Source organism: Camelus bactrianus, chromosome 3 (genome assembly GCF_048773025.1).
Source record: "Camelus bactrianus isolate YW-2024 breed Bactrian camel chromosome 3, ASM4877302v1, whole genome shotgun sequence".
In the NCBI taxonomy this organism is placed as follows: domain Eukaryota; kingdom Metazoa; phylum Chordata; class Mammalia; order Artiodactyla; family Camelidae; genus Camelus; species Camelus bactrianus.
In genome coordinates this window covers 107,853,849-107,866,917 of record NC_133541.1, presented here as the reverse complement: position 1 = coordinate 107,866,917, position 13,069 = coordinate 107,853,849, and the positions used below count along the sequence as shown (strand labels likewise).

General features: G+C 55.8%; 1 protein-coding gene across 4 annotated transcripts in view; it reads left to right on the top strand.

The window, feature by feature from the left end:
• The first annotated feature begins 1,187 nt into the window (after nucleotides 1-1,187).
• Nucleotides 1,188-13,069, top strand: part of PDGFRB (platelet derived growth factor receptor beta) — a 37,283-nt gene continuing 25,401 nt past the window's right edge. For 3 of the 4 annotated variants that reach the window (XM_010961783.3, XM_010961781.3, XM_045521757.2), the window contains exon 1: nucleotides 1,188-1,663. The gene's annotated coding sequence lies outside the window, so the exon portion shown is untranslated. Of the gene's footprint in view, nucleotides 1,664-7,880; nucleotides 8,297-13,069 lie in introns of those variants that run through there. The other variant, XM_074360923.1, reaches the window with a different exon arrangement.

Sequence of the window (13,069 nt, the reverse complement as noted above, 5' to 3'; positions counted from 1 at the left end):
ACTCTCTAAGCCACTTAAAAATGATGCCCTTGGCCAGGAGACTGTGACTAGAGACATGTTCTGATCTGAGGACATGAGGATTGAAGAAGTGAGGTGGGTGAGAGGCCCAGGGGCTCCTGGAGGAGCCTTGGCAGGCCTTTGTGCAGAGGCGGGCAGGAGGAGGAAAATGGAACGTAACAGGTGCTCGAAAATGAATGAGGGGCAGGGAATGGGATAACCCAGGAAGGTGGGACAGGAGGGCCAGTCGACATTGCAGTGTGGGTCTTCCTTTGGGGTCAGATCACCTGTATCTCTTCTGTCATGTCACTCACAACACCTGATTCTGCTGTAGCTCTGCTGTTGCCATGTGAGCTTTGGAAGCTCATTTCACTCCTCTGGGCTTCAGTCCCTTGTCTATAAGATGAGGAAACTCTCCTTTCCTGGTATTCCACGGGCTTTGAGATAATAGAGGGTCATGTCTGGAAATCTGAAGTTTGCTGGGTGACCCTGGGCATGTCTCTCTCTCTGTGCCAGTTCACCCGTGGGCCTTGATTTCTTTTTCTAAGAACTGACTGCTAATCTCAGAAGAGCTTTCCATCTCTTAAGTCACCTTTTCTCAGAAGCCCTTTTCTGGTTCCCTCAAGCCTCGATGGGTGCCCCTCTAAATGCACTCTCAGCATCCCTGCCCTCCCTGAGCACTGCCTCCCCCACTAGCCTGGGCCGCCTGAGGTCAGGGACTGTAACTTACCACTGCATCCCCAATACCCAGCACAGTGGCTGGCACATGGTAGGTGCTCAACATGCTTGTTCAGTGAATGAACGTTGACTGAATCGACCGTATAGGTTATCAGAGCTCCCTTTTCAGATGGGGAAGCTGAGGCACAGAGAAGGGACCCTTCCCCAGGTGCCACAGCAAGGGGAGGCTGCCACCCGCAACAGACATCAGGCGAGTGGGGCCAGGCCACTCGTTAATAAAAGTGACTCAGCGGCTGGCTGGCGTGGGCTGCGGAATTTCTAAACATCCCCTCACATCCTGAGTGAGCAGGCAACGGGAGGGAGCAAGCAGAGGGAAAAGAGGAAGAAAAACAAGAAACTTGGGGGAAAAGAAAGGGGGGGCAAACTGAAATTGAAAACAGACGCACGCGTCCACCTTCCCCGCCCCCAATCCCCCTTCTCCCAGCTGAGCCAATCAGAGGCCACCCTGCAGCCTTTCCCCCAAAGTGGGGGGGCAGGGAAGCCCACGGTGGTGTGAGCTCCTGGGGCTGCCAGCAGCTTGCAGTCCCTGCCCACCCCGTCTGGGACCCAGGATCGTTTTGTGAACAACTTGGAGCCGGAGTGGAGGAGGGACTAGGAGGAGAGAGCCGGGCCCCTCTAACCAGCGCCACCAGGCAGCAGCCTGTGCCGTAAGACACAGACAGCCAGACCCAGGGCGGCCCCTCCTGGCAGCCCTGCTCCTCTAGAAGGATGCTTTGGGAGTGAGGCCACTCCTCACCCCTGCAGCCCCCAACTCCCTCCATTCTCCTGAGGCTCTGTGAGCCTACAACTGTCCTCGCTGCCCTCCAACCCTGCCGCTGCCCCATTTTGGGTCCGGCATAGTTTATCTAACAACAGGAGGTCTTCCTGGAGGGGGTGACAGCCCAGAGTCCAGGACCTTGCCTACGCTTCAGAAAGCATCAACAGCAAGGTAAGTGCTGGGAAGAGGGGGGATCCCCGGGCTCTTGTCCTGTCCCCTTGTCCCAGACTGCGCCTTCTCGAGTAGGTCAAAAAATGGAAAATATTTTTAACAAAACCAGATGGGAGGAGGCCGGGAGGCTGTGGGTGACATCAGGACTGAAGGAGCCAGCTCTCTTCTGCTCAGGCTGCTTCTGAGGTGGGTGCCCTCTGCCCTCATCAAACAAACCCCAGAGGTTTCTGGGTGCTGAGCAGGGGGCCCTCCAAAGCATAGCACCGCTTGTTGGGAGACGGGAGAGCTGGAAGGGGCATGAGAGGGGAATTGGGAGATGGCCGACAGGGTACATGGAAACGGGACCTGGTAGGGGATAGGGGACCTCAGACCCACAGCCTCTGTCCCTGGCTGGGCCTAGGCCTTGTCCCTAAGAATCTGTCTGGCTCTAGGCCAGTCAGCCGCCCGGCAACCTCTCAGGATTTAAATGGATTTGCAAATTTTCCAGATTCCTAAGATGTCCTTCCAAACCCCCAGCGGCTGGGAAAGTGCGAAGGCGAAGGGGCTGTGGCAGGCCCATCCTAACAGTCATGCAGCGGGGCTGGGGTCTGGGATCTGGCCCACAGATATGGGGGCCCCTCTCTGAAGCAGGGGGGTGGGCTGCTGGCCCCTTTCCTCTGGTCCCAGCTGCTCAGGCCTCCTCACTGTCTCCCTCCTTCTCCGCTCCACCCTAAAACATGAATCTGATCACGATTCCTTCTGTGAGTCTCCCGGGTAGAAGGTGACTGTGGAAAGCCCAAACTCCAAACTCTTAACTCCTAACGAACTCCTAACAGTGATTGACACTTACTGCATGCCAGGACCATGCGGAGTATTTTATAAGCATGATCTCATGTGACGCTCACTAGCAACTCCATGGCAGGGACTGATTTTATACCCCATTTACGCATGAGGGAACTGAGGCTCACAGCAGCCACAAACCTGTGCTACCCAGCTAACAGTTGGCAGAGCTCAGGGAGACAGTAAGCTCCCTCCCCATCATGCCCAACTTGGGCTTTGTGTTCCTGTCAGTCAGATCTCAGGATTCCCAGAAGGAATTTTCACCACTCTGCCTGTAGGCATGCCCTTCCTCATCACCTTCCCTTTCCTTCAAGGACCCTCCCTACTCTCCCTCCTCCAGGCAGCCTTCCTGGGTTTTTCCAGTCTTCCAAGAGCTTGCCATGCCCTTCATGCTGGAGCCTTGTTGCTTGGCTCTCTCTTTCTGTGTTCTATTTACACATCAGAAATCGTTCAGGCCCCAGGCTTCCCCAGTTTGTGTTCTGGCCAAAGTGTCCCCAGGAAGGCAGTGGGGCTGAGAAAATGTGGTCGTGAAGGGGAGGAGGAACTCACGGAAGACCTTGTGTTCCCAAGCGTGAGCCCAGGACCCAGACCTCCTGTCTTCCTTTAGGTGCCTTTCCAGAAACTCATGTGGTTCCTCTAGACTGCATTTTTCTGTGTCACACAGGGAGTGGGGATCCCACAGTGCAGATGCCTCTAGTGAGACCTTCTGAAGTCATACAGTCCTCGCCTGCCTCCAAGCAGCAGGGCCCTGAATCCACAACACTTGGGGACACGCAGACCATATTGGTCACCATTATCCAGGGCTTACCCTGTCCCGGGCGCAGAGCCTGGAACCTCGCGTGCCTTATAATCCCCACAGCAGGCCTTTGGAATTGGTATTGTTATTACCCCTGTTGTGAAGACAAGGAAAATGAGGCTCAGAGAAGCTCAGTGACTTTCCCAGGGTCACACAGTTAGTAGAGTTGGTATTTTAGGCTGAGGTCTGCTTGAAACCAAAGACTTAACCCCCTTGCTCCCAGGGAGCCCCTGGTCAGAGGGGAGAGTCTCCATCCTCCCGCAGAGCCTGCTCTTGGCTCCAGCACCTTTTCCAGCAGGAAGTTCAGCTTCAGGCCTTACCTGCTCCCAGGTCCACCCGGGGCCCTGGCTTTGTCCTAAGAGGAAGGAGACCATATGGTGAGCCCCCTCCCTTCAGCAGTGATTGGGCAGCCCTCCCTTCTCTGTGGGAAGAAGAGCTGAGACTTCTAATTGCCCACAGATGTGGGGCAGCGGAAAGCACCGTGGATTCAGAGTCAGGAGACCTGGAGCTTTTTCTGGCTCCACTTAAATCCACTGTGTGGCCAACCTCAGCCCCCCACGTCCTCTTTGTTGCTGTATCTGCATCTAGAAGGCAGTGGGCACCGTGGGTAAACAATACAAGGTTTGGGCATCAGATGACCAGGCACTGACCAGCCCCCCAACCCTGGGCTCTGGCTGACTGCGTGACGCTGGGCCAGCGCTCTGCCCCTTGGCGTCAGACCCCTCCTCGGTGAGCAGAAGGGCAGGATGCAGGGTCCACAAAGTTACAGTAAAGATAAGGCACTTAGCACAGTTCCTGTCCTTCATAGGGCTGGACCTTATGCCAGTGGCTAAGAGAAGGTGGCTGCTCTCCCCACCTCCTGCGTGAGACAGCCTGGCTGTGAAGCTGCTCTGCACCTTGTGAAGGGCTGTGCCCACAAAAGGGGCCTTTGCATCATGGGGGTGCCGAAGGCTCACTTCCACCATTCGGGCACAGTCTGGCTCTGAGACCAGCTGCCTTCTGGGCTGAAGGAGGGGACTCTGGGCGTTTCAGTCAGGACGGGCTGCTGAGTGGTGAGGAGGCAGGAAGGAATGAAAGGGTCCTCAGATGTTCCTGAAATGTACTCCCTCCCCTGATTTTTTCTGCACGTGGTTCAGAACCCCATGGGCAGTGGACCCTTGGAAGGGGGAGAGCTTCCTCCACTGTTTTCCACATCGTCCCCCACCCCCAGCCATGTCCCCCCAGCGTCAGAGACTGTAGGCCCCCAGCTGGGAAGCCCTGAGTGCAGGATGACAGAACAAGGACCAGCCCTCTCTGAACACATTCCTTGTGCTTCACACCCACTGCCGTGAAGCCCCCTGCTGTGCTCCTCGGAGCCTAGAACAGGCCTGGCATTCAGTAAGTGCTCAATAAATATTTGCCAAACTAATTTAATCACTGCAACAAGCTCGAGGAGCAGAGATAAACACTCTGTCTTACAGATGAAGAAATGCCCAGAGAAGTTAAGAGGTTAAGTCAGTTGCCCAGAGTCCCGCAGCGAGGAAGTGGTGGAGCTGGGACTGAAACCGAGTGTTTCTGACCCTAGAGTCCATGACTGAGAGGCTGGGTGGGGCCTGGGCCTCAGCTATGGGGGCCCCTCAGAGTTCCAGAGGTGGTCAGTCCCTCTCTAGGCCTCAGTTTCCCCATCAGTAAAACAAGGAGGTTGAACAAGATGATCTCTGAGCTCCTTCCAGCCCTAGAACAATTCCAGGATTCCAAGCCACGCCAGCCCAGACTGGCAGCCACACAAGCCCGGTCGTGTACTCAGGGATCATGCATATTTAACTTCACAATCAAAGGGTTTTTTTCTTACCCTATTTCTACATGTTACAGAAAGCGGTCAGGATCGATGAGCACTAATGGAAAAGAGTGACCTGCAGTAAGGGGGAGGAACTTTCTGATGATTGCAGGGGCCTTTAATGGGCTCAGTTTCTCTAAGAGCTCTGAGGGTGTGTTCTGCCAGAGCCTGCAGATACCGAGGAAGGAGGGTCGGGAGGTGTGCCGTGAGGGGGTGTGTTTGGATGCTATATGACCCTTTGCTGAATTTGTGAACCTCATATGCTCTGACTTGACGAGGAAGCAAGGCTTTGGCCCATGATAGATGGACGAATGAGGGTAGATGGATGAATAGTGGGGTCCAGAAATCGGGGAACAGCTGCAGACACCCACTTCTAATGGAGGAGTGTGGAATTCACACACTTGTTGCTTCCAGTGTAGAAACCCACCTCAAGCCCCTCCCAAGACTTCAGGCCCAGAACCCTCAGGCAAAAGAGCTCCCTGAACCACCCCTGGCCATGGCCCCAGGATCCCCCACTCCCAGGTGCTTCCTGGGGCACCCCACCCCCAGCCTGATGCAGGAGGTTGAAAATGAAAGTGTATTGCTTTAACTGCATTAGTACCGTTTCTTCTCCTCACTTCAGATCAAAGCTATTTAATGTCTCAGGTGCCTGAGACCTTTCATCTGCCAGAGGTACCAGCTTCTCCGCCCTGTGATGGAAAGGGCTGTCCCTTGGGAGGTGAGGGCAGTAGGGCCAAGGGGTCAGGCAGTTCTTGAAGGTCAGAGAGAAAAGGACTTTTGGGGCCACCCAGGTTCAACTTGTTTATTGTATTGGTGGGAAATGAAGGTCCAGAGAAGAGGAGGGGGTGTGCCTCAGGTCATACAGATGGTCAGCGATAGCACTGAGCCTGGGACCCGGCCTGCAGGCCTGGACTTTCCTCTGTGCCAGCTCGTGTGCTGAATCTTCACCACCCACCTCTGTGATCCAAGGCTCGGGCTCCTGCTTCCCCTGGGGTGGGGCCATGGAGCAGAGTTCGGGCTGAAGAGGAGCAACGCCATCCTGACAAGGGATGGGACCCCTCTGGGTTGTCTTGTGGACCACGGAGCCTTTGGTTACATTACTTCTCCGTTCTGGCCATAATCCCCTTTTACATAAAGTGAGGAGAGGGGAAAGTGGACAGCTCATTGACACCAGACGTTCCATCCAGCTCTGCCCTTAGCCCCTGAGAGCCCCTGCCAGGCTTCGTGTGGCTGTTTCACATCTTGCTGCTGCCCTGGTTACCATCTGTCCCAGGAAGTGGAAAGTTAAGGGCTGTGACACCCCTCACCAGCTTCTCCATGGGTCTAAGAGGGCGTGGGGAGGTGGGTTCCAGGGTTAGTCCCAGAGGGCGGGGCTCAGATTTACAAACCTGTCACTGAATCCTGGGCCTCTCCTAGCCCAGAGCATGGGGCATGAAGGCTCAGGTGTGACTCAGTGGACTGTGGACTACTCCCGTCTTACCTGTATTTGTGTCCTTATCAGCCCCCAGACTGGGGGCCTGTCTGATGAATGGATAGTGAAGGAGTAAATGTACAGAGTGTTGGATAAATAGGTTGGCGGATGCATGGACGGATGGATGGGCCAGTGGCCTCCCCTTTAGTCCAGGGAGCAGGGATGACTTCATAAGCATTCAAACTGCGCAGTCACAGAGGACTCCATGCTTAGAAGGGCCTTGCCTTGAAATGCTGAATAGTTTTTTAACAAGGGTCCCTGTATTTGCATTTTGCATTTGGCCCCACAGGGAGTTCAGGCTGGGTGTGAGATGGCTTTACCCCCAAGACTGGCCTCACTGCCTCCACTGTCCCCATTCTAATCCACGCCCTCCCACAAAATACCAACCTACTCCTGTCACTCTCCTCTGTGGAGGTCCCCACCCCCAAAAGTGCTTGGAGTTGCACCATTATCACTGCCCAGCCAGCAGCTAGCTCCCCAAACTTCACCGTCAATGCCCCAACAAATTGGCTTCCTAGTGCCTCCGGTGCAAAGCCCATATCCTTACTCAGCACCCCAGACTTATCCCAGTGTGACCTCTGCCCTCCCTCTCTGCCCATCACCTGCCTCTTTGCTGAAGAGCCCCAGATTCTAGCTTAAAGATCTCTCCCTACCATTTCACCCAGATGCCTGGAGAGCTCCCACTTCCTTAACTGCTCACACAGAGCTCCTGTGGAATACCCTTCCTTGGCATCATCCACCAAAGAACCCAACTCAAGGCTACCCCTAGCCCTGAAATAATCATATAATCACAGTAGCTCCCATGTACTGAACACCTATTATGAGTCGGGTGCTTTTCATCATCACCTCTAACCCTCACAGCAATGGAAAAGGATGTCTCTTTTGCTGTTTTCCAGGAAATGGAGACCCGGGAAGTCAAACTCAGAGAGGTCACACAGTGATGAGGTAGTAGGGCTGGTTCTTAGACCTGGACTCAGTGGCTTCTAGCCGGGACTGCTGCCCCTGGCCTGCCTGGGGGGACCGCACGTCCCGTAGGTCTGTTCTGCCCCTTCACCAGCCCAGCCCAGCACCTCTCTGGTCTCTCGCTGTCACCTACCCATCCCAGTTTCCCAGCCCAGTGAGTCCTGAGTTATTAGGGGGCTGCTGAGGACCAGAAGGGCTGACCCTCCACAGCCATTTGATCTCTCATGCTGTGTAAGCTTCTACTGAGCACCTACTGTAAATCTGATCCCGTGTGAGGAACTTGAAGGCATTCCCCCAGATTCCTTATTTGTGAAAAATCAAATTAAGACAAAGGTAGAGGAAAGAGCTGGTCGGCAGACAGCGGACTGGGAGTCATTAGACTTGGGTTCTGGTCCTGCGTTGGCCTTTAAATCCTTGAGTCCGCCTGGAGGAGACCCCGCCCCCAGCCGAGCAGAGCCTGCTGACAAGAGCAGCTCCCCTCCTGGCTCTCCCACCACCTCGTTTACCACAGGCATCCCTTTGCTGACAGGCCTAGCCTAGCGGGGTCTCAAGGCCAAGTGAGTGAGTGAATGAGTGACTTACTCTCCCGTGAGTGAATGAAGAAGAATCACGTGGCCGCTGACTTCGCCCAGGGCTGTGCGCCAGGCCCTGCTCTCAGCATTTCACTTGTATTAACTCATTCGAAGGCCTGGACCAGGAGCCCTGACTTCACTGACGGGAGACCCGAGGCACAGGAAGGCTGAGTAACAGTACGTGGGAGTCTCAGGGGTGAGTGACTGAAGCAAGGGGCGAGGGAAGAGATGCTGAGAAAGCGAGAGGGGGCTGCGACAAGCGAGTTTTCTCCCCTCTGGCTCTGCCGCCCAGGAGACCTCTGAGGGGAATCTCAATGCTCTGTAATTGGCACCAATTAATGGCAGGTTCTTGTTAGCTCGCGGCCCTGCCCAAATTGCGGGCTCTGGGCTGATGGGGGAAGGCCGTGTGCTGGTGGGTCAGTGTGAACGGCCAAGGCTTGCCTGCCCCCTGCCCACTTGGCTCTGAGAACCCATTCTCTGCGTGGCCCCCACCCCGGCCCAGGGCTGATCCCGGGCTGGCAGCAGCCGGGGGAACAGAAGGTTTGCTTGTCTGCGCCTGCCGCACCCCCCTCCCCAGACTCAGCCTGGGACCCCTCTCGGGGGCTCCTCTGGCTGCCAGGGACTGGCGCTCTCTGTTGCCATGGCACCGGCCGGAGATGAGGCGCTAGGGGGGGTGTGCACGGAGGGCAGCCGAAGGATGGTAGAGGCCTGGAACTCTGCAGCTGCAGAGGCCCCCAGGCCCTCTGCAAACAGTGGAAGGGGGTGCTGGGGCCCCAGCAGGGGCAGGCCTGGACCATGAGCGCAGCAGGCCTGTGGCAGAGCTGGCCAAACAGCTAGCCTGACTGCCAGGATGCTCTGTCTCAGGGGCCTTTGGGACAGGCCTCAAGGTAGGCCAGAGACCTGCTTGGGCACTGCCCCTGTGTGGACCCCACTAGGGTAAACCCATGTGGGAGTATTTCTCTGTGAACAGACCTGTTTCTGGGCAGAAGTTAGGTAGTTTAGCATCGCAGTTAAGAATACAGGTTTGGAGTCAGATAGGCTTGAGTTTGCATCCCAGCTTCTCATTGTCTTGTTACTTTTTGGCTGTGTGATCTTGGGCAAGCAGCTATACCTCTCTGAGACTCAGTTTCCTCCTCTGTGAAATGGGAATAATGATTGTATCTTCCTCATTCAGATTCTTATGAGGATAAAACAAAATCCCCAGGTCATCTCATTTAGCAGAGTGCCTAGCTCCAAATTAGTAAGGACTATTGTTTCTTTTCAGATTGTGGGGCATCAGAACAATGAATGGGAAGAGAGATGTCCTGGGTTGGTATTGGTGAATGGAAGCAGGACCAATGGGTAGAGGATACAGTGAGACAGATTGTGCTCAGTGTAATAAAAATTTTCCAATAGGCTGGCCTCTGAGGATCCGGAGCTGTCCAAGAATGGAATGGGCCTTGGGTGAGGTGGTGAGATCCCTGTCATGGGAGGTGTGCAGTTGTAAGCTGGACAACCCCTTTGTTGCAGAGAGGGTGGGGGAGACGTGACTTACAGCCTTCCCAGTCCTCAGACTGTAGGGCTCTGCAAAAGGTCTCCTCTCTTGTTCTGCCAGTTTCAGGTTCACCCAGCTAAAGGGGAGAGAGCATGGACTGAAGGGGAGGCTGGAGAACAGAGCATTGAAACAACAAGCCTGGTGACTTGTGTATTGAGCTCGTGCTATGTGCCAGGCACGGGCTTGTCATCTCTGATTCCTGCCTTAGAGAGGCTGTCACATGGGTGTCGAGTCCATGTGCTCTGGGGTCAGTCTGCCCACAGTTGAGCACTAGCTTCACCACTGGTGAGCCCCGTGACCTTGAGCAAATGATGTAAGCTCTGTGTGCCTTGCTTTCCTCACCTGCAAAATGCAGAAGCAACACTGATGTCAGAGATTGTTCTGAGATCATTCACATTAAGGGCCGATCCCTGATGCTGGGTGCTGAAAACTAAATCACAGGTCACTGTTCTTCTTCTTGTTATTTTCAAGAACTTCGAAGTCCTTGTTCCTTTCTGAAGGGGCTGTTGTGGGCCCAGCTGGCATCCAGAGGACTCTGGTCTAGGGTTGCCCTGGGCCTGGGCAGAGCCGGGCCATATGGCCCAGAGGGTGGCCATGGGGACGAGCAGGGAGGCCAGTGAGGCACCAGAGGAGGCAGGAAGCATTTGTTCCACTGGTGGGTGGGTGGACAGGGGTGTGCAGTGGGCCTCCCTCGCTCCCTGACCTCCCTCTTAAGCTGGTTCCTTGCCCATGTGGGGGCCCAGGCCCCCTCCCCTGGGCCCCCAGCGGCCGTGAGGCACACACTGAGCGCTTTCCCACGAACTGTTCCAAGTAGCTGGGCCTGCACCCCCCCCCCCAGCTCCCGGCACATGCTCTCTGGTGGGTGAGGGGGTGGGCGGCAGGAGGGGGGCTCAGACTAGGGGGATCAGTCCGTTCTTTATCAGCCTGGCTCCAATCCAGACAGATGTTTCGTTTTATTTTGAACTTCAAGAAAATAGGTCATTTCTTTCCATTGTGGCCCTGGGGAGGCCTCCTGGGGAGAGGAGCACAGAGTGAGTGACGAGAGCATCGGGGCCTCACTTGGGGTCCCCGGGGGAGCTGGGCGGGCAGCAGCCTCCCTCCCTCTGTCATGATGAGCTGGCTGTCAGCAGGGCCAGGGAGTGAAGGTTCTTAAGGGCTGAGCTAAGAAGCCAGCCTTTACCTCGGGTGGCTGGAGAGCCGTGAAGGTGCCAGGGAGGGACATGGTCAGATAGAGATTTCAGAAATGTTCCTCTGGTCAGGGTGTGAGAACAGGCGGGAGGAGACAGACTGGAGGTGAGATGGGAGGCGGGTGGTGCAGTGGGGCAGCCAGAGGCCACCAAGCTTGTGCTGAAGGGGGCAGGGTAGGGGGATCAGAGGGATGGTCCATGGCACTGGCACTGTTCTTGCATCCACTTGGAATTCCCACAGCTGGATCCCATGCCAAGCCCCAACTTAGCTGATTTCTGCTGCTTTGTTTGGGGGACATCACAGGTACCTGGAAAACACGAAAAGTCCTCTGGGTCTAGAAGCACCGTGGCAGAGTTGGGCCTGGGTGATTGAGCTGCACCGCTGTGTGATTTGGGTCAGGTTGCTCACCGCTGTGCCCTTAATGTGATCCTGAGGTTTGTAGGGAGATGCATTGTGTAGGGTGGAGTGTTAAACCTTCACCAATGGAAGAGGCATAGGATTGAGGGGGCAGATGGGAGCCCCATAGCTTCAGCCCTTTCCCGCCTGTAACTATCTCCCAACCCAGTGGACCCTGCTCTCCTCCTGGCCCCCAGGGCGGGGCTCCCCTGCCCATGCGGTAAGCACACACCTACGTCTCAGACCACTTGGGGCAAGGCCACGTGGCCACGCTCTCTGCCAGGTCCAGCCTGTGCTGCCATCACTCTCGTACTCTCCCAGCTGCTGGCGGGAGGACTCATTCTCTGGCTCCAGATGCCTCTTGCCCCCACACACTCCCAGGCCTGGAGCTGGCGGCCTTCTTCAAGCTGAGTCATGACATCCTGGCCCGGGCCCCTCCCCAGCACCCCACCCCCACCCCAGCATTCCAACTCAGTACAGCTGCTTCCAGAGCAGGGTCCTGAGAGTCACAACATGTCAGCCCTGGAAGTGCTCCCAGGACAGCCCCACCCACCCTGTGTACAGATGGGGAAACCAAGGCTCAGAGAGGGTCAGGACCATACAAATGGATGACAGAGCTGAGCTAGAACCCACATCCTTACTCTCAGCCAGGGATCTGCCTCTGCAGTTTGTCCCAGGAGCTGTGAAGTGTCCGTGGTGTGGAGGACAGAGGACTAAACTGCTGGCGGGGAGACTGGAGTCTGTGTCCCACTTCTGCCAGCCATTTAGCTGGTCCCCTCCTCTAAGTCTCAGTTTCCAATCCCTGCCTGGCTGAGACAGTGCAAGGAAATGACTTTGGTGTAAAGGCCTCCATGTGGCAAGGTGGGGGTGGTGGTGTCCTCTGGGGAGGGAGCGGGTAGCAGCTGTAGTTTGAACCCTGGGGCCTTGAGTCACCAGCCTCACATCTGAGCCTGGGGGGAGGGCCGGGGCTGCCCAGTCAGGTGAGCTTCAGTGCCCCATTGGCCACCTGAGCCCAGCTTGCCTACAGTAAAACACTGGGGCCTGTCCCTGTCCTCCTAGCCTCAGTTTCCCCATCTGTACAATGGGGCACAGGAAAGGGGTTGGACCAGATAGATGGTCCCTGAGGGCCGTGGAACTCTGACATTCCAGGGCTGTAACCCTGCGACCCCATGGCCAGGCCTCCTCCTCCCTCTGGCATCTTGTTTATTCAGAGCATCCCTGACCCGAGACTGACTTGGCGGCGGTGGCCTCAAGCACCCCCTCCTCCTCATAGCAAGGCTGCCTCCCTTCTCCATCTTGCTGCAATTTCTGCCCAGCCTGTTCCCCGCCTCCAGACTGTGTCCCTTCATCCCTCAGGTACCCACAGCCCCTCCAAATCCTAAACCAGCTCAGTGCCAGCGCTCAATCTTTCTCCTCTGCCTTTTTCTCATCTCTGAAAATGAAATTGTGCCCCCAGGACATACACACACACACTCCTGTCCCCTAGTGCTCCCAGCCAGAAATAGGGGTGGGACTCATTTAGGGTACCTCTCTCCCCAGCCCCCCTACATCTGATCATCGAGTCCTGTCATTCTCGGCTGGATACATCTCAATGCCATCTGTTTCCGTCAGTCCCCACTGGCTTCTGCCCAGTCCAAACCAAGTAAACAGAAAAGCAGTGGCAGAGCAGTCTCTGCTCTGTGTTCCTAGGCAAGTTCCTTAAGTGCCCTCTGCCTCAGTTTACCCATCTAAAATGGGACCGATCCTTATATCTACATCATGGTGGTGTCTGAGAAGCAAGTGAGTCTATATGCGTTAGGCGCACAGAACAGCACCTGGTGCGGTAAGTGTGTAACACACACTGGCTTTGTG